The sequence below is a fragment of the Lissotriton vulgaris genome, chromosome 8, assembly GCF_964263255.1.
Source record: "Lissotriton vulgaris chromosome 8, aLisVul1.2, whole genome shotgun sequence".
In the NCBI taxonomy this organism is placed as follows: domain Eukaryota; kingdom Metazoa; phylum Chordata; class Amphibia; order Caudata; family Salamandridae; genus Lissotriton; species Lissotriton vulgaris.
In genome coordinates this window covers 23,007,836-23,027,728 of record NC_141696.1, presented here as the reverse complement: position 1 = coordinate 23,027,728, position 19,893 = coordinate 23,007,836, and the positions used below count along the sequence as shown (strand labels likewise).

The 19,893-nt window shown below is 50.2% G+C and overlaps 1 protein-coding gene across 3 annotated transcripts in view; it reads left to right on the top strand.

Moving 5' to 3' along the window:
* The first annotated feature begins 5,170 nt into the window (after positions 1-5,170).
* LOC147693272 (E3 ubiquitin-protein ligase TRIM39-like) overlaps positions 5,171-19,893 on the top strand; it is a 79,583-nt gene continuing 64,860 nt past the window's right edge. Inside the window, exon 1 of one of the 3 annotated variants that reach the window (XM_086933665.1) lies at positions 5,171-5,495. The gene's annotated coding sequence lies outside the window, so the exon portion shown is untranslated. Of the gene's footprint in view, positions 5,496-6,204; positions 7,301-19,893 lie in introns of those variants that run through there. The other 2 variants (XM_086933666.1, XM_086933667.1) reach the window with 2 other exon arrangements.

Genomic DNA, 19,893 nt, shown 5'->3' with positions numbered 1-19,893 from the left:
TTTTACATGTTTTCACCCTTTTCACTTTACACTGCTTTTTTTCAGTCGCCACTAAATCATGTGAAACTCTCCTCTCACATTTCCATTTCAGTCACGGTAACATCTGACCGGCCGTCTTGTTTTGTCTCCTGGGCAAGGAGATCCCAAATGATGCAAAAGAGGGCAGTACAGTGTGGCTTCTGATGGTACTTTTTCCAAACGTCCTTGAGCCCTTACTTGGCCAATTTCACATTTAAAACGTGCATGGTGTGTTCCCACGGGTGTTATTTATATTGTACTTGCGTTGTGATTCCAGGTGAATAACTCACTCTCTTGACTACTAGGTACCATTTGGTGTTTAGATATTGAGTTTGGGGCATGTACCTGTGTAGTCGTTAAACTTGCCCTTGGGCCCTCTTCTAAAATGTTGTTGTGTATGTAGATGGTACATTAGCCAACACGTGTTTCGTCGTGCATTAATACATCACATTGACTTCCTCAGGGCTGCAACCAAATAAACATTGCCCATCGTTACAATAAATACTCTATATGGCATGAAGAGAAGGGAAAGTATAGTACCCTTCACCTCCAAAGAGTATCGTGCTCATTCAATTAATTGTGTAGGTACTTCCCGTGAGAAAGAAAGAAAATGTACACCTCTGTTAGGATTCAAAGTTGCACTCCAGTTCTATGTGAATACCTTATAGCCCAGTAAAATTCAACGTAGAGTCAGTAAGGCATATTCACCTCTAATTTCCAAATGTATCCAGGATAATAACTTCCACTTCTTTCTACCATGCTTCCAATCTAAATAACAAAATAAGTGCAAACAAAAGTCATCAAACTCAACACATATACAACAACCTCCACAATATCACATTAGCCTCCAAGGTTCTTCCCAGATGTCGTCACCATTAATAGTGCATACCCCTTAACATAATTAAATAAATCTATATTCTTCATAAAGTTTTGCATGTACCCGTCATAAACTTCTAGTAAACAATTCTATATTCAAAATTATGTTTATGAATACCCTAGTTTTTACCAGAACACACCAGTACGTATGCACTCAACTAATATCCATAGTATAGTGGGTTCGATAGCACTCACCCTTCCTATCAAATCACATGGACTCAATACTCTTCTTCACACAAAATCCGGTCCCTTACAGGTCATTTCTATGAAGACAGAGGAGTATATGTACGAAACACGTGTTGGCTGATGTACCATCTATACACAGAGACTGATGTACCACCTATACAGAAAAATCTGATAGGAATAAACTTTTGAAGATTTGAAGTGACCGAAACCATAGGAGGAGTGGACTTTGCTGATTCTGATATATATTCTGGCTTGCCATACACTTGTTTGTGCAATGGTAGAAATAGGGGAGATCTATAATAATTATTTCTGTGTGCTCAGGGGGCGGTATACAATTTTTTTTCTGTATCAGCAGGAGTTGTGGGTGTTGGATACACACCCTCCCTCTAGAGGCACCGACTTCTGATTCTTTTTAAGTTTATAATTCCCTGATAATTAGTGTGGAGCGCCCTATAGTCTGTTAGTATCCAATTTCACTTTTTGACATGTATAATGTGATGGTGAGCCACATGAACCTGTGGTCATTATCTAACCTTGCTATATTATGTGCTACTGTTTTACTTTCGAAAATAATTTAAAAAAATGGTTGGAAAAATATATTTCTGGGGAAAGCAGCAGATGTCTGATGGCTTCCCTGTAGCAGGCTTTGTTCCATGGTGCTTGGACGGTGATTTTGTACTCACGCCTTAAGTCGTGGTGCATGGTCACAGCAGGCTTGCGTACCGCCTTGTTCGGTTGTCTTTCTTTTGGGGTAGGTGACCGGTGCCTGCGACTTGACAGCTTCGCTGTACCGTGCTTTGTTTTGTTTTGTGTTGGTTATTCTTATGTGCTCTTCTTTTCAGCAATGGCCCTGGACCTTATGGTTGTTATATTTTGAGGTTCCACCAGCTGTGCTGTGACTGTAATGGTGTGCGATTCTCTCTCCCGTATTTTTCCCACACTGATCTAGTCTGTGTATCTCAGGCCTCTCTGCTTAACTTGCATCATTTTTGGTTCTTGGGAATGGAAGAGGCCCGAGAAGGATGCCTGGATTTGTTGGCGATGAGCTAGCCTCCTTACCGCAGCAAGAGACAAGAAGCCAATATGGCTGCGACACTGCAGGAGTGAAGACAAAATGCTGCCGTTAGCTGGTTAGGGGACCAAATCCAAGAAAAGAATAGTTGTAGCAGCATGTAGCACTACAGGACATGAAAAATGGAGACGATATGTATTCCAGATGCACAGGACAAATTTGGATAAGAGATCTGAGTAATTGTCTTTTTTAAGTTGAGCCTGGGCAGAGCATGCGCTGCTCTACGAGGCATGCAGTACTGTCGTATGGAATTGAAGCTCTGCCCACTCTTCGCCCCTATTTTTCATTGGCTTGTGCCATTGTCATTTGTAAATGATGGCTTCTGATTTGTTAATATGCTTGTTAGTCCCACCTTAGTACCGCCTTGTCTTCATTTGTAACCTCCCATGAGGACTGGTTCTTTTATATCTGTTGTTACACCGTCTGTCTTATTTAGTCTATTAACACTATTTTCTTTTATGAGTTTCTCCTACTGTAGGCGGGACATACTTTCCAGGAACATTCAGAGCGTCATGCGCGCTTTCAATTTCCAAGCAGTTTGGGACAATGGCGGCCACTTCTTTGGAATTAAATAGGTCACGCATTTCCAAAAGTTTGAGCTATTTGCATTGTAAATGACAATGCCTTTTATTTATGTGGTAATTATCAAAACAGATAAATGAAATAAATGTTCATTTACAAAGCTAATAGCTTAAACTCTTGCAAATGCGATACCTAAACCACCCAGCTGTGTGAGTATCTCACCGGCCCTATTGCCGTTCCTCCTTTCTCCACAAACATACTTCTGTACACCAAGACGTTTGTGGTATTAGAACGGACGCAGTTCATTCACATCTTAAGTTGGTACACACTCGTCATGATGGCATTGGTCATCGACATGTTCATTCCTGGCTTATCTTGGATTTTCCCATAAGGCATTTAATAGCAGGTTAAACTGTATACATCTTGTATTCTATTGCATGTTGGTAACTCTTTCTTGCCTAACCCTTCCATGAGCCAACCTTACAGCCATGCTGTCTCTTCAAGGTTGTTAACGCAAACAAATGATGGACGGAATGCTGACAATGCAAACATTTTCCCCCTGTCAAAAGATGTGGGTTAAATCCATTTTTCTTTTGCCCACTAAGGCACCCCAGTTTGGACCCAGCCATATGCAAATCTGTATGCCCAGACGTGGGTCCCGTGCTCTCCATGCCACTGGAGTCAAGCTATCCTGGCTGATGAGGGCTGAAAGCCCGAAACCGGTCCTAGTATGCTTGTTTCCAGTCCAGAGTGGACCTGGCTTGGCAGTTCGGGCTGGACTGTTCCCATTAAGTGCAGGGTCAAGACTGATTTGCATATGGCTGGGTGCAAACTGGAATGGCATGGTGAGCAAAAAAACAATGGATTTAGGCCCAGATCTCTGTACTGGGGTGACTGTATGACATTGTTCTGCATTCTGTCCATCAATTGTTCTTTTTGCATTTGTCACCCCGAGTGGGATGGCTATGCTCAGACGTGAGTCCCAGGCTCTCCACACCACTGGATTCAAGCTATCCTGGCAGAAGACGGCTGATAGCCAGAAACCAGTCCTGGGATGCTTGTTTCCAGTCCAGAGTGGACCTGGCTTGGCAGGTCGGGCTGGACTGTTCCCATTAGGCGGAGGGTCAAGACTAATTTGCATATGGGTGGGTGCAAAGTTGAATGGCATGGTGAGCAAAAAAACAATTGATTTAGGCCCAGATCTCTGTACCGGGGTGAATGTATGACATTATCCTGCATTCTGTCCATTAACTGTTCTTTTTGCATTTGTCTCTTCAAGGTTGTCACAAATCACTTCCGATTGCTGTGACAGCTCTACTTCTGTCACTTGGTACAGCGTGTAACGGCTTCCATGCAAATGTGTGGTGTTCATGGCCCCGTGCCCATGCCTGGGTTGCAAGTGCCGTTTCCGCCCAGTGCTGACCATTTCTTACTTTCTTGCTTACCCTCAAGTATCTCTGCCGTGAGGCATCCCAAACAACTGGTCCGGGCAGGGCCGGTTCTAGGATTTGCGAGGCCCTGGGCTAAAAGGGACCGTGCGAGGCCCCCTCTAATTTAGATAAGTGGTCCCTTGCAAGGAGACCATTCACAGACACTGTGGGGGCCCCATTGTCCAGCATTTTGGTGCCCCCACAGTTTTGACTTTTACTCCACAAGCATTTCTCACACCTTCAGTCAGATAGGTGAGAAAATTGATTGTGGTCTAAAAGTAAAAACTGTGGGGGCGCCAAAATGCTGGACAATGGGGCCCCCACAGTGTCTGTGAATGGTTTCCTTGCAATTGAGGGAGCGTCTCCGTCTCCCTCCCCTATGCCTCCGGACACCATCCATGAGAGGCCCAGGGAGGGGGCCCCCTCCAATGGACCTTAATTGCAGGAGACACCTTTCTTTGTAATAGATCGCCAGGGAAACAACAGGACACATCACCAGTGCGTGGCCCCATGCTGGTGGGCTGAGTACGAGGCCTTGTGCAGCCGCCCACGCTGTCCATGCCTAGCGCCGGCCCTGGATCCGGGCACTTGTCTCAATAGTCCCTGCCGCAAGGCATCCCAAGGACCTTGTTGGGGTAATGCCCTTTTACCTTCTTCGGTGGAGATCTTTATTGGTAATTCCTCGTGACTCCCTGCTCCTTCATCTCCTTGTGGCTGCAACGCCCGCTCTCCTTGGTGTGGGTGGGATCAATGTTCTTATGGTGGCAAAGCTTGGGACTGCTTGTCCCCTCCGCCTTTATGGCTGTGTTTATGGTCAGGCCCTTCTTTTCTTATTAGGTGCTTTGAACCCAAACTCGCGGGTCATTCGCTGACCCTTTCTTTCGCCCTGCTCCTGCTGCGCCGGTTTCCACCGCCTACGGGGGCGTCAGCCACCTACCCTCTAGGGTCTGCTGCGCCTCCCGGTTGGTGGTAATTGCATTGCAAATGCTTGTTTATCTGAAGTTAGCTCCGGTATTTGCCTTATCTTCTGTGGCTATCACTGTTCACGACTGGTGTGGGGGAGTCTCCAATAACAGTGCACTCAACCTGCATGATCAGACGACTGCCTCTAGGCGCTGGACGAGTGGGCCAGTGGGTTGAACCCCGGGAGGTTCACTCTGCCTTTGATCTTCGATAAAAGGAGTCCCTTCGCGTTTGGTGACACTGACCCCTGTCACTCAGTGGTAGAAGCCCGGAGACGCGTGCGCGGCACATGTCACCGTGAAGGACTGTCTGCCCCGCCCGTGCTTCCTTCTGCAGCAGCCTGCGGACACTGGAGGCCGCACAGACAGACGGACGGACCGTCGGACGTGACACCTCCGGGGCGGCTGTCTCTGTATCCACAAGCAAAGGTAAACTCTGCAGCTTCTAAGCGCCTGCTGCTTTCATCTGTTTCACAGAACCGTATATACAGCACACACAGCAGTGCTAACAAAAGGACAGGCGCCAGGAAGCCTCCAGCGCCTGTCAGCTGCAGGGTTAGGACTCGAGAAGGCTGCAAAACGCGCATGAGTCCAGTTAGACGGGTGCGCGGGCCGCTGACCTGCACTGGGTATACCTTGTGTTAGTTTGAACATACATGTAGTTTCTGTGTGCAAACCATAGACACTCTCTCCAAGTCCTTGGTATGAGGTGCGCTACGCCACTTGGAACCACAACTCCCAGAAATCACCGGGGTGCTAAGGGAACGCCGGGACTGGCACATCTGAGCAGCGGAGGGAAAGAGAACTGAAGCGCATCATGTATAAGGCCCTTGAGGGACCAGCCCCGAAACCGGATCTATCGCCTAGGAGGGGGGCCTCTAGGCAGGACCCAGGGCCTGCGCTGCACCGGGCCCGGCTGTCCTACTGGAGCCGGAGGCCGCCTCTTTCCACCACCCCCTCCCTGCCCTCCTGCCGCGCCTGAACCTCTCCTCCTCCCTCCCGCTCTCTCCTCACCCCAGTCCTTGTTCCACCCTCCGTGGGAGGCCACTTCCGTGTTTGTTCCTCGGCCCTGTACCTTGTCCTCCTCCTGTACCTCGGCCCAACCCTCGGTACGTTGAATCCATTCCACCTCTTCCTCATTAGCGACGCAGCCTAGCTTCTATACCCTGCTTCTCCTCCAGCCCCTGTACCCTGATATCCCTCCAGCCAAGCCTCTGTACCCTGCTTCTCCAACCTCCTCTACCCTGCTTCTCCAGCCCCTGTACCCTGATATCCCTCCAGCCAAGCCTCTGTACCCTGCTTCTCCAGCCTCCTCCACCCTGCTTCTCCTCCAGCCCCTGTACCCTGATATCCCTCCAGCCAAGCCTCTGTACCCTGCTTCTCCAACTTCCTCTACCCTGCTTCTCCAGCCCCTGTACCCTGATATCCCTCCAGCCAAACCTCTGTACCCTGCTTCTCCAGCCTCCTCTACCCTGATTCTCCTCCAGCCCCTGTACCCTGATATCCCTCCAGCCAAGCCTCTGTACCCTGCTTCTCCTCCCTCCTCTACCCTGCTTCTCCTCCAGCCCCTGTACCCTGATATCCCTCCAGCCAAGCCTCTGTACCCTGCTTCTCCAGCCTCCTCTACCCTGCTTGTCCTCCAGCCCCTGTACCCTGATATCCCTCCAGCCAAGCCTCTGTACCCTGCTTCTCCAGCCTCCTCTACCCTGCTTCTCCTCCAGCCCCTGTACCCTGATATCCCTCCAGCCAAGCCTCTTTACCTTGCTTCTCCTCCAGCCCCTGTACCCTTATATTCCCCCAGCCCCATCCTCTATACCCTGCTTCTCCAGCCTCCTCTACCCTGCTTCTCCTCCAGCCCCTGTACCCTGATATCCCTCCAGCCAAGCCTCTGTACCCTGCTTCTCCTCCCTCCTCTACCCTGCTTCTCCTCCAGCCCCTGTACCCTGATATCCCTCCAGCCAAGCCTCTGTACCCTGCTTCTCCAGCCTCCTCTACCCTGCTTCTCCTCCAGCCCCTGTACCCTGATATCCCTCCAGCCAAGCCTCTGTACCCTGCTTCTCCAGCCTCCTCTACCCTGCTTCTCCTCCAGCCCCTGTACCCTGATATCCCTCCAGCCAAGCCTCTTTACCCTGCTTCTCCAGCCTCCTCTACCCTGCATTTACAGCAGCAAGGGAGGGGCACTGAGACAGGGGGGGGGATAAAGAGTGACCTCTGCAAGCACAGGAGCTCAGCAGGTTCCAGCAGCGAGGGAGGTGTCCTCAGCAGAGGGGAAGGGTATAGAGTGACCTCTGCAAGCACAGGAGCACAGCAAGTTTCAGCAGCTAGAGAGGGGTGCTAGGACAGAGGAGAAGGGCATAAAGAGTGACCACTGCAAACACTTTAGCACAGCAAGTACCAGGAGCGAGGGACGGGTCCTCGGGCAGAGGGGAAGTGTATAAAGAGTGACCTCCAGGGCTCGAGTCGGGGTACCACGCGGGTGGACGGCGTCCCCCCGCTTATTTTACCAGGCGCTCGGTTACTGGAGCAAATGGAGCCACACATTCACTCTTTGGCCTCTCTGGGGCGAGGTCGGAGCTCATTCAGAACGCTGCTCACACGCTGGGGTATGCAAGGGGAGGCAACGAGTCTGATGGTGCAAGCCACCTTTCCTGAAGTTACTTCCTGTTGTGACGTCAGCGTCCTCCCACTTCTTTTATTAGGACTTGTGCCCTGGTGACCTCTGGTAACTCTGGAGCACAGCAGGTACCAGGAGCGAGGGAAGGGTCCTCAGGCAGAGGGGAAGGGTATAAAGAGTGACCTCTGGTAACTCTGGAGCACAGCAGGTACCAGGAGCGAGGGAAGGGTCCTCAGGCAGAGGGGAAGGGTAAAAAGAGTGACCTCTGTAAACAATGGAGCACAGCAAGTACCAGCAGCGAGGGAGGGATCCTCGTGCAGAGAGGAATGGTGTAAAGAGTGACCTCTGGAGCGCAGCAGGTACCAGCAGTGAGGGATGGGTCCTCGGGCAGAGGGGAAGGATATAAAGAGTGACATTTGGAAACACTGGAGCACAGCAGGTACCAGCCGCGAGGAGGCGTCCTCGGGCAGAGGGGAAGGGTATAAAGAGTGACCTCAGAAGACACTGGAACACAGCACGTACCAGCAGCGAGAGATGGGTCCTCGGGCAGAGGGGAGGTGTATAAAGAGTGACCTCTGGTAACTCTGGAGCACAGCAGGTACCAGGAGCGAGGGAAGGGTCCTCAAGCAGAGGGGAAGGGTATAAAGAGTGACCTCTGTAAACAATGGAGCACAGCAAGTACCAGCAGCGAGGGAGGGATCCTCGTGTAGAGAGGAATAGTATAAAGAGTGACCTCTGGAGCGCAGCAGGTACCAGCAGCGAGGGATGGGTCCTCGGGCAGATGGGAAGGATATAAAGAGTGACATTTGGAAACACTGGAGCACAGCAGGTACCAGCCGCGAGGAGGGGTCCTCAGGCAGAGGGGAAGGGTATAAAGAGTGACCTCTGCAGACACTGGAGCACAGCACGTACCAGCAGCGAGGGATGGGTCCTCGGGCAGAGGGGAAATGTATAAAGAGTGACCTCTGGTAACTCTGGAGCACAGCAGGTACCAGGAGCAAGGGAAGGATCCTCAGGCAGAGGGGAAGAGTATAAAGAGTGACCTCTGTAAACAATGGAGCACAGCAGGTACCAGCAGCGAGGGAAGGGTCCTCAGGCAGAGGGGAAGGGTATAAAGAGTGACCTCTGTAAACAATGGAGGCACAGCAAGTACCAGCAGCGAGGGAAGGGTCCTCAGGCAGAGGGGAAGGGTATAAAGAGTGACCTCTGTAAACAATGGATCACAGCAAGTACCAGCAGCGAGGGAGGGATCCTCGTGCAGAGAGGAATGGTGTAAAGAGTGACCTCTGGAGCGCAGCAGGTACCAGCAGCGAGGGATGGGTCCTCGGGCAGAGGGGAAGTATATAAAGAGTGACATTTGGAAACACTGGAGCACAGCAGGTACCAGCCGCGAGGAGGGGTCCTCAGGCAGAGGGGAAGGGTATCAAGAGTGACCTCAGAAGACACTGGAGCACAGCACATACCAGCAGCGAGGGATGGGTCCTTGGGCAGAGGGGAAGTGTATAAAGAGTGACCTCTGGTAACTTTGGAGCACAGCAGGTACCAGGAGCGAGGGAAGGGTCCTCAGGTAGAGGGGAAGGGTATAAAGAGTGACCTCTGTAAATATTGGAGCACAGCAAGTACCAGCAGCGAGGGATGGGTCCTCAGGCAGAGGGGAAGGGTATAAAGAGTGACCTCTGTAAACAATGGAGCACAGCAAGTACCAGCAGCGAGGGAGGGATCCTCGTGCAGAGAGGAATGGTATAAAGAGTGACCTCTGGAGTGCAGCAGGTACCAGCAGCGAGGGATGGGTCCTCGGGCAGAGGGGAAGGATATAAAGAGTGACATTTGGAAACACTGGAGCACAGCAGGTACCAGCCGCGAGGAGGGGTCCTCAGGCAGAGGGGAAGGGTATAAAGAGTGACCTCTGCAGACACTGGAGCACAGCACGTACCAGCAGCGAGGGATGGGTCCTCGGGCAAAGGGGAAGTGTATAAAGAGTGACCTCTGCTAACTCTGGAGCACAGCAGGTACCAGGAGCGAGGGAAGGGTCCTCAGGCAGAGGGGAAGGGTATAAAGAGTGACCTCTGTAAACAATGGAGCACAGCAAGTACCAGCAGCGAGGGAAGGGTCCTCAGGCAGAGGGGAAGGGTATAAAGAGTGACCTCTGTAAACAATGGAGCACAGCAAGTACCAGCAGCGAGGGAGGGATCCTCGTGCAGAGAGGAATGGTGTAAAGAGTGACCTCTGGAGCGCAGCAGGTACCAGCAGCGAGGAATGGGTCCTCGGGCAGAGGGGAAGGATATAAAGAGTGACATTTGGAAACACTGGAGCACAGCAGGTACCAGCCGCGAGGAAGGGTCCTCAGGCAGAGGGGAAGGGTATAAAGAGTGACCTCTGCAGACACTGGAGCACAGCACGTAACAGCAGCGAGGGATGGGTCCTCAGGCAGAGAAGAAGGAGATAAAGAGTGACCTCTACAAGCACAGGAGAACAGCAATTTCCAGCAGCTATGGAGGGGTGTCCGGGCAGAGGAGAAGGGTATAAAGAGTGACCTCAGCAAACACTGGAGCTAAGCAGGTACCAACAGCGAGGGAGGGGTCATCAGGCAGAGTGGAAGGGTATAAAGAGTGACCGCTGTAAACACCAGAGCACACCAGGTGCCAGCAGCGATGGAGGGGTCATCAGGCAGAGGGAAAGGGTTTAAAGAGTGACCTCTGGAAACACTGGAGAACAGCAGGTATCAGCAGCGAGGGAGGGGTCCTCAGTCAGAGGGGAAGAGTATAAAGAGTGACCTCTGCAGACACAGGAGCACAGCAAGTGCCAGCAGTGAAGGATGGGTTTCAGCAAGAGGGTAAGGGTATAAAGAGCGACCTCAGTAAACACTGGAGCACAGCAGGTACCAGCAGCGAGGGAGGGGTCTTTGGGCAGAGGGGAAGGGTATAAAGAGAGACCTCTGCAGACAATGGAGCACAGCAGGTACCAGCAGCGAGGGAGGGGTCCTCGGGCAGAGGGTAAGGGTATAAAGAGTGACCTCTGCAGACACTTGAGCACAGCAGGTACCAGCATCGAGGGAAGGGTCCTCAGGCAGAGGTGAAGGGTGTAAATAGTGACCTCTGTAAACAATGGAGCACAACATGTACCAGCAGCGAGGGAAGGGTCCTCGGGCAGAGAGGAAGGGTATAAAGAGTGACCTCTGCAGACACTGGAGCACAGCACCTACCAGCAGCGAGGGACGGGTTCTCGGGCAGAGTGGAAGGGTATAAGGAGTGACTTCTGCAGACACTGGAGCACAGCAGGTACCAGCAGCGAGGGAGGGGTCCTCAGGCAGAATGGGAAGGGTATAAAGAGCGGTCTCTGCAAACACTGGAGCACAGCAGGTACCAGCAGCGAAGGAGGGGTCCTCAGTCAGAGGGGAAGGGTATATAGAGTGACCTTTGGAAACACTGGAGCACAGCAGGTACCAGCCACGATGAGGGGTCCTTAGGCAGAGGGGAAGGGTATAAAGAGTGACCTCTGCAGACTCTGGAGCACAGCACCTACCAGCAGCGAGGGATGGGTCCTCAGGCAAAGAGGAATGGGATAAAGAGTGACCTCAGCAAACACTGGAGCTAAGCAGGTACCAACAGCGAGGGTGTGGTCATTAGGCAGAGTGGGCGGGTATAAAGAGTGACCTCTGCAAACACCAGAGCACACCAGGTACCAGCAGCTAGGGAGGGCTCATCAGGCAGAGGGGAAGGGCATAAAGAGGGACCTCTGGAAACACTGGAGAACAGGGGGTACCAGCAGCGTGGGATGGGTCCTCAGGCAAAGGGGAAGGGTATAAAGAGTGACCTCTGCAAACACAGGAGCACAGCAAGTGCCAGCAGTGAGGGATGGGTTTCAGGCAGAGGGTAAGGATATAAAGAGCGACCTCTGCAAAAACTGGAGCACAGCAGGTACCAGCAGCAAGGGAGGGGTCCTCGGGCAGAGGGGAAGGGTATAAAGAGTGACCTCTACAGACACTGGAGCACAGCAGGTACCAGCAGCGAGGGAGGGGTCCTCAGGCAGAGGGGAAGGGAATAAAGAGCGATCTCTGCAAACACTCGAGCAAGCAGGTACTAGCAGCGATGGAGGGGTCCTCAGCAGAGGGGAAAGTTACAAAGAGTGACCTCTCCAGACACTGGAGCCCAGCAGGTACCAGCAGCGAGGGAGAGGTCCTCAGGCAGAGGGGAAGGGTATAAAGAGTGACCTCTGCTAACACTGGAGCACAGCACCTACCAGCAGCGAGGGATGGGTCCTCAGCAGAGGGGAAGGGTATATAGATTGACCTTTGGAAACACTGGAGCACAGCAGGTACCAGCCACGATGAGGGGTCCTTAGGCAGAGGGGAAGGGTATAAAGAGTGACCTCTGCAGGCACTGGAGCACAGCAAGTACCAGTAGCGAGGGACGGGTCCTCGGGCAGAGGGGAAGAGTATAAAGAGTGATCTCTGCTAACTCTGGAGCACAGCAGGTACCAGGAGCGAGGGAAGGGTCCTTGGGCAGAGGGTAAGGGTATAAAGAGTGACCTCAGCAAGCACAGGAGGTACCAGAAGCGAGGGAGGGTCCTCAAGCAGTGGGGAAGGGTATACTGTGTGACCTCTGCTAACACTGGAGCCCAGCAGGTACCAGCAGCGAGGGAGGGATCCTCAGCAGAGGGGAAAGCTACAAAGAGTGACCTCTCCAGACACTGGAGCCCAGCAGGTACCGGCAGCGAGGGAGAGGTCCTCAGGCAGAGGGGAAGGGTATAAAGAGTGACCTCTGCTATGACTGGAGCACAGCAGGTGCCAGCAGCGAGGGAGGGGTCCTCAGCAGAGGGGAAAGGTACAAAGAGTGACCTCTCCAGACACTGGAGCCCAGCAGGTACCGGCAGCGAGGGAGAGGTCCTCAGGCAGAGGGGAAGGGTATAAAGAGTGACCTCTGCTAACACTGGAGCACAGCAGGTACCAGCATCGAGGGAAGGGTCCTCAGGCAGAGGTGAAGGGTGTAAATAGTGACCTCTGTAAACAATGGAGCACAACATGTACCAGCAGCGAGGGAAGGGTCCTCGGGCAGAGAGGAAGGGTATAAAGAGTGACCTCTGCAGACACTGGAGCACAGCACCTACCAGCAGCGAGGGAGGGGTCCTCGGGCAGAGGGTAAGGGTATAAAGAGTGACCTCTGCAGACACTTGAGCACAGCAGGTACCAGCATCGAGGGAAGGGTCCTCAGGCAGAGGTGAAGGGTGTAAATAGTGACCCCTGTAAACAATGGAGCACAACATGTACCAGCAGCGAGGGAAGGGTCCTCGGGCAGAGAGGAAGGGTATAAAGAGTGACCTCTGCAGACACTGGAGCACAGCACCTACCAGCAGCGAGGGACGGGTTCTCGGGCAGAGTGGAAGGGTATAAGGAGTGACTTCTGCAGACACTGGAGCACAGCAGGTACCAGCAGCGAGGGAGGGGTCCTCAGGCAGAATGGGAAGGGTATAAAGAGCGGTCTCTGCAAACACTGGAGCACAGCAGGTACCAGCAGCGAAGGAGGGGTCCTCAGTCAGAGGGGAAGGGTATATAGAGTGACCTTTGGAAACACTGGAGCACAGCAGGTACCAGCCACGATGAGGGGTCCTTAGGCAGAGGGGAAGGGTATAAAGAGTGACCTCTGCAGACTCTGGAGCACAGCACCTACCAGCAGCGAGGGATGGGTCCTCAGGCAAAGAGGAATGGGATAAAGAGTGACCTCAGCAAACACTGGAGCTAAGCAGGTACCAACAGCGAGTGTGTGGTCATTAGGCAGAGTGGGCGGGTATAAAGAGTGACCTCTGCCAACACCAGAGCACACCAGGTACCAGCAGCTAGGGAGGGCTCATCAGGCAGAGGGGAAGGGCATAAAGAGGGACCTCTGGAAACACTGGAGAACAGGGGGTACCAGCAGCGAGGGATGGGTCCTCAGGCAAAGGGGAAGGGGATAAAGAGTGACCTCAGCAAATACTGGAGCTAAGCAGGTACCAACAGCGAGGGTGTGGTCATTAGGCAGAGTGGGCGGGTATAAAGAGTGACCTCTGCAAACACCAGAGCACACCAGGTACCAGCAGCGAGGGAGGGCTCATCAGTCATAGGGGAAGGGTATAAAGAGTGACCTCTGCAAACACAGGAGCACAGCAAGTGCCAGCAGTGAGGGATTGGTTTCAGGCAGAGGGTAAGGATATAAAGAGCGACCTCTGCAAAAACTGGAGCACAGCAGGTACCAGCAGCAAGGGAGGGGTCCTCGGGCAGAGGGGAAGGGTATAAAGAGTGACCTCTGCAGACACTGGAGCACAGCAGGTACCAGCAGCGAGGGAGGTGAGGTTCCGTGACGATTTGAACCCGTGTTTTCAACATTGTCGTAAATACATAATTTTGGTATCAGTGAACCGCAAATGGTCCATTTAGCATATCCTGGTGTTTTCGCTACGCTACGAGCAAGAGCACTCCTGTTATGAACACATTTCTGGTTTACCCATGGCATCCATCTTAGATCACGGAAGCCATTTTGTGTTTCTTTCCCTCACGTAGACAATGGACACGCAGTGACTCCTTTTCATCTAAGGACACGTAAGCTTTAGCCGGCGATTCACCTCTCTAGTGACACGTGCACCTTAGAACAGAATACGCCATGGCTACATGACTCGACAGAAGCTGCCTCCCTAGCCTGAGGCCAGTCCTGCTATACTGGTTCTCTTGTTCGCTGGCCTGATCATGATTAGACGGCCAAAGCTGGTAGCCTTGCCCATTTACGACCCACAAACATCTCTTATCCTGCTTTTCTATCTTCTGCACCTGGCTCTGCTCCTTTCCTTCTGGGCCTTTATTAGGGGGAGGTAACGAAATTTACGATGAGGCGGTCCGGGTCTTGAATGAAAAGTTGGCATGGGATTATGATGGAAAAGTGGGAACCCCTCGTTCGTAATGTTTTGCCATCAGACATTGTCGACGATTCCTGTGCAACGCCAAATATTTATTGTTTAGGACACAAAGGATTGGGAATGTACTAACATGTAAAGAATTTGCCCGAAGCCCAATTTTTAGTATATAAGGAGCAACCCTTTCCTGTACAAATCGAACAGGCTCCTAGATACTGCCCATGTGTAGTTTCTGTGACTTCTGTGTCCCTGCAGTAATAAACCTTTGGTCTTTGACGCCACCATCGAGAAGCCTGTGTTTCTGTTTATTTGTGCACCGAGACAGGTAGAACTCCGGGGTCTTCGGGTGTTATCCCTGACACCTCTGGACGGAACCAAAAAGTCCAGAACTCCAATTGGCGCCCAACATAGGGCGACGTCATTCGGTACCGGTCCAAAAGCCTGAAGAGTTCGAGAAGCTTCGTGTGAAGATTCCTGAGGGAGGCGCCCCACTTCATCGATCCCGGCATATCGCAAAAGTGGCCCGACGTTCTCTTCCACGAGGGTTCCCGTTCAGGACGGCTGCAGTGGTCCGTTGCCTTGACCGTCGCCCTGTCTTGGACCCGAGGTGCAGTCCTTAGTACGGCGAAACGTGACGGGTTTCTCCTTGGTGACGTCTTCAGTGCCTCAGTTAAGTATTAAGTGGTTGCTAGTTGGTTACTTCGTAAGGGTTGTTCCTGTTTGGATAAAATCCTTTTAGTTCTTGGTTTGGTTTGGTTTGGTAAGATTATCACTGGTTGTTCTGGTTACGATAATCTATTGGTTTAGTTTGGGTATCGATACATTGGTTCGCTTTGGTAGGCCTAAGTTCTTGGTTCGAGTGCACATTTCTGTTTGTGTTTTGTTCGTTCTGTGTTCCGGACTACAAAATGGTAAGTCGGAAAAATTGTATGTTGTCGTGTTTTGGTTGCAACAGTGATTCCCGGTTGGAGGACTCATGTCTGGTTCCTCCGATCGGAACTCCTCTTTATGATCTATATTGTAAGTTTGGTGTGGGTCCAATATCTTATAATGAGGTATGGGTCCGATATACAGAAAAAGATGGTGTCCTTAGTTGGCCACTGCATGGTAGTTTTGAACCCGAGGTCCTTGATAATTTAGAAGTGAAACTGTTTAAGAAGAAAGCCCGGCCGGCAATGTTTGATTCTTTCTGTTATTGGCGAAAATAATCTAAACAAAGAGAAATAAAAAAGTTAAAGAAAGAACAGAAAGAGCAAGAGTTGACTTTAGAACAGTCTGCTAAGCAGCTGCAACTCAATGAGTCTGAGAAAGCAATGGAGGTGGCTACTAGAGAGCGTAATTTAGCGATAGACAAGTGCTATCCTGCCTTGCCATCGAGTACAACTAAGATAGTAGAGGACCCCGAAAACGATCCTCTATTGTCTTACTTGTTACGGTCACCCCCACCGTATGCACAGGGTGCTACGGCTCCACCTTTACCGAATGTTCAATTGCCGGTTGCTGGACAACCTGGTATACCTGCTCCTGCCCCTCAGAATCAAGCTCCTGTACCTCCTGTGGTCAATGTAAATGTTCCTACGGCACCTCCTCTTCCAAGGTTGCCGGCTTCCTTGCCTATACCTGTATCGCTTACACCTGCTGTTTCGCAAGCTACTTTGCCTGACACTCCTACTGTTTCTGTTCTATCTGTTCCGACTGCTACTGTGTTTTCTGCTTCTGCTAGTATTATGACTCCACTTTCTGTTCGACGGAGAATCACTGATTCTGTCTCGAATATTCGGTCTCCCTTCTATAAAACTTTAATTAAGACTCCTGCCTCTGACTCTGTACAGAGACGTAGTCAGCTTCCAAGTACTGAGGAACGGGGAATATTAGATTCCACAACTCTTAGATGGATTTCGAAGAGTAGGAGATATAGTACTAGAGATGTATTAGATACATTTATGCAATGGAAAGAACCAACACAACGATATGTATTCGACGAAATGTGTTCTCTCTTACGTGAGGAATTAGAAGAAGATGACACTGACTCGAATCTAGAAGAATTAATTAATGTTCAGAAAGAATTTGCTGCTGGTATGATAGTTGGTCAGGATATAAAAGAAGCAATGGAACTAATTTTAAGCTATAGGAATGATCCATCCCTTCGTTCACCGAGAGATTTAGAGAAACATAGTGTGAAGCAGAATCGCCAATATCCAATGAGGGAGGTTCCTCCAATTTGGCGCGAAGCTGTGCAAGCTGATGCGAACCTTGGTATTGCAGCCGCTCCGGCGCAATTCCAGAGAGTGTGGATACACATTCCATGGAAGCGAGCTGAAGTATTAGCAGTGAAGCAGGCCTTGCCAGATCCGCGTAAAAATCCAGCCGGATACTATAAGGAATTAGCACAGACAGTTGAGGCTTGTGTGATGAATTTAGCGGATATTGATATGCTGTTCGGGAATGTAGTTCCGCAACCAATTTGGGCTAAAATTCGTAAAGAGAATCATCCAGTTGCCCTAGGTGGTGATTGGGCAGCTATAGTTGCAGCAGAGGGTCAACAAATAGGTGGTTCCAAACCTGAACCCCTAATTGCTGATTTACCGAATAGAATAATTGAATTAATGAAGACTCTGATGCCAGCATTGCGCGTTAACTGGGACAAGTTGTCCGCATGCAGGCAGAAGAAAGACGAAAGTGTCTCCGACTTTTTCACAAGGTTCGAAGAGACTTTTGTAGATCACAGTGGTCAGGATATGAGCACAGAAGGAGGACAGAGATTGTTTGTCGATAAATTTGTACACAATTTACTACCAGAGTTTAGCAATAAATTGAAAGATTCCGAGAGTGCGTGGGCTGTCTCTACAACTGCGCAAATACTTGCAACTGCACAGTATTATGAAAATAGGGATAAAGAAGAGAAGGAAAAATCAGATAAGAAAACGAAAGATTTAAAAACTAAAGTTCTTTTGCAGCAGGCATACCCGCCTCGTATGAATCAGACTAATACACAGCAAGGGTCATACCAAAGGACAGATTATAATTCACCGAGGCCGCAATATCAGTGGAATCAGTGTGCGTACTGTAAGAAAGAGGGTCATTATAAAAGTGACTGTCCAGTCTTAGCGCAAAATAATGCTGCAGCAGCTCAAAGAGGTCGTGGTGGTTCCATGCAAAATTCTAGAGGTCGAAAACGAGGTGCTATGCCCCCACAAACGAATGATCGCCCTTCTAATTATTTTGATCAGCGAACTGGACAGTCTGCCCAACAAAACAGATCTCAACAGTATCATGTTGGAGACTATTGTGAGGTTGATGAGGGATTTCAACAAACTGAATACTAGGACAGCCATGGACAGAGAGAGGGAGTAGTATCAGTTCCAGTGGATCAGAGTGGGCCTTATGTCGCAGTAGCTACATCAGGTGTAGTCGAACCGTTTCTGTTGGATACTGGTGCAGCAAAAAGTTCTATCATTCATGCGAAACTCCCTGGCGCACCTTTGTCCGGCTTAACAAATGTTTCTGTAGGTTTTTCAGGCGCCCCTGTTTACAATCCCGTATCTGGTCCTTTGTCTATTTCTGTTGGACCATGTCAATTGAAAGCGCCCTTGATTTTGACAACCGGTTGTAATGAAAATCTGCTTGGTTTAGACTTGTTAAAACGCCTACATGCGACATTGTACTGTTCTCCGTCAGGAGTACAGCTTACATTGGGTAAAAGAATCACCTCTCCGATGTATTTGTCAATGGATGCACTCCCGCCAGAGCTGCGTTCACTCCCTGATACTCTTTGGGCGACTGGTCCTAACGATGTAGGCCTTTTGGAAATACCACCATATGTAGTTACTTTGAAAGCAAATGTCAAATTTCCACGAATTCCTCAATACAAGATTTCTAGTGAAGGTGAACGTGCACTTTTATTGATCGTGCAAGATTTGATTAAGAAAGACGTAGTTGAAGAAACTAGAGGAAATGTCTGTAACAGTCCCGTATTGCCAATTTTGAAACATACTGATCCCTCCAAGCCTCCAGTGTATAGGTTTGTAATCGATCTTAGGGAGGTTAATAAGATTGTGGTTCCGCAGTTTCCTGTGGTTCCGGACATTACTGCAATGTTAACGTTGATTCCTGCTACAGCCACATGGTTTTCAGTTATCGACTTGAAGAATGCCTTTTTCAGCATTCCGATAGCCGAAGAAAGCAGAGATATTTTCGGCTTCTCTCTAGGAGGTCGAAGCTTCAGGTTTAAACGTGCTCCACAAGGGTATTGTGAGAGTCCGTCCATTTACAGTCAGGCATTAAAAAGTCAGTTAGATTCCTTTGTACTTCCTCCTGGTTCTGCTCTAGTGCAATATGTAGATGATCTTCTAGTGGCTGCCGATGACAAGGAAACTTGCAAAGCAGCTACAATTTCCTTATTGCATCATTTGTCTAATTTGAATCATAAGGTGTCACCTTCGAAAATGCAATACTGCTGCCAAGAAGTGACCTACCTGGGTCATCTCTTGTCAAAGGAGGGAAGGAAGTTGACCCCAAAGAGAATAAAAGCAATTACGCAGATGAGTGTTCCCCGCACACAGAGAGAAGTACGTGCCTTTTTAGGTATTACCTCATACTGTAGGCAGTGGATCCCAAATTTTTCTCTTTTGGCAAAACCATTGGTAGCCTTGACTGGGAAAAATGTTCAGAGTCCGGTGCCATGGTCTGCCGAATGTCAACAGAGTTTTTCTGAATTACGAAATGCACTTTGTTCGGCTCCTGTATTGGGTACACCCGATTACAGCAAACCATTCACGCTCTATGTCCACGAGAGAGAAGGTTGCGCGTTGAGTGTTCTGACACAGAGATTTGGTGATAAGCAACGCCCTTGTGCGTATTTTTCATCAACATTAGATCCGGTAGCTAGAGCGTTGCCTAGTTGTTTGAGAGCTACAGCAGCAGCTGCAGCTTCCATTCGACGATCTGCTGGTTTGGTTATGAACAACATGCTAGTGGTTATGGTTCCCCATGCTGTGGATACACTCATGAATCGAACCAAGACGCAACACCTTACCAGTGCTAGACTATCAGGTTACGAGCTGACACTGTTAGCGAGTCATATTCAGATCAAGAGATGCAATGTATTGAATCCAGCAACATTGTTGCCGACTAATCAGGAGTCGAGTGATTCTGAACCCCATGACTGTTGTTTCAGAACCGAAGAGGAGACAAAAGGACGAATTGATTTAAAAGACACTCCGTTGACAGATCCAGATGGCAAGTTGTATGTTGATGGGTCATGCTTCAAATTGGAGAATGGTGATGTTACTGCCGCTTATGCAGTAACGACTTTGAGTACGATTGTGGAGACTG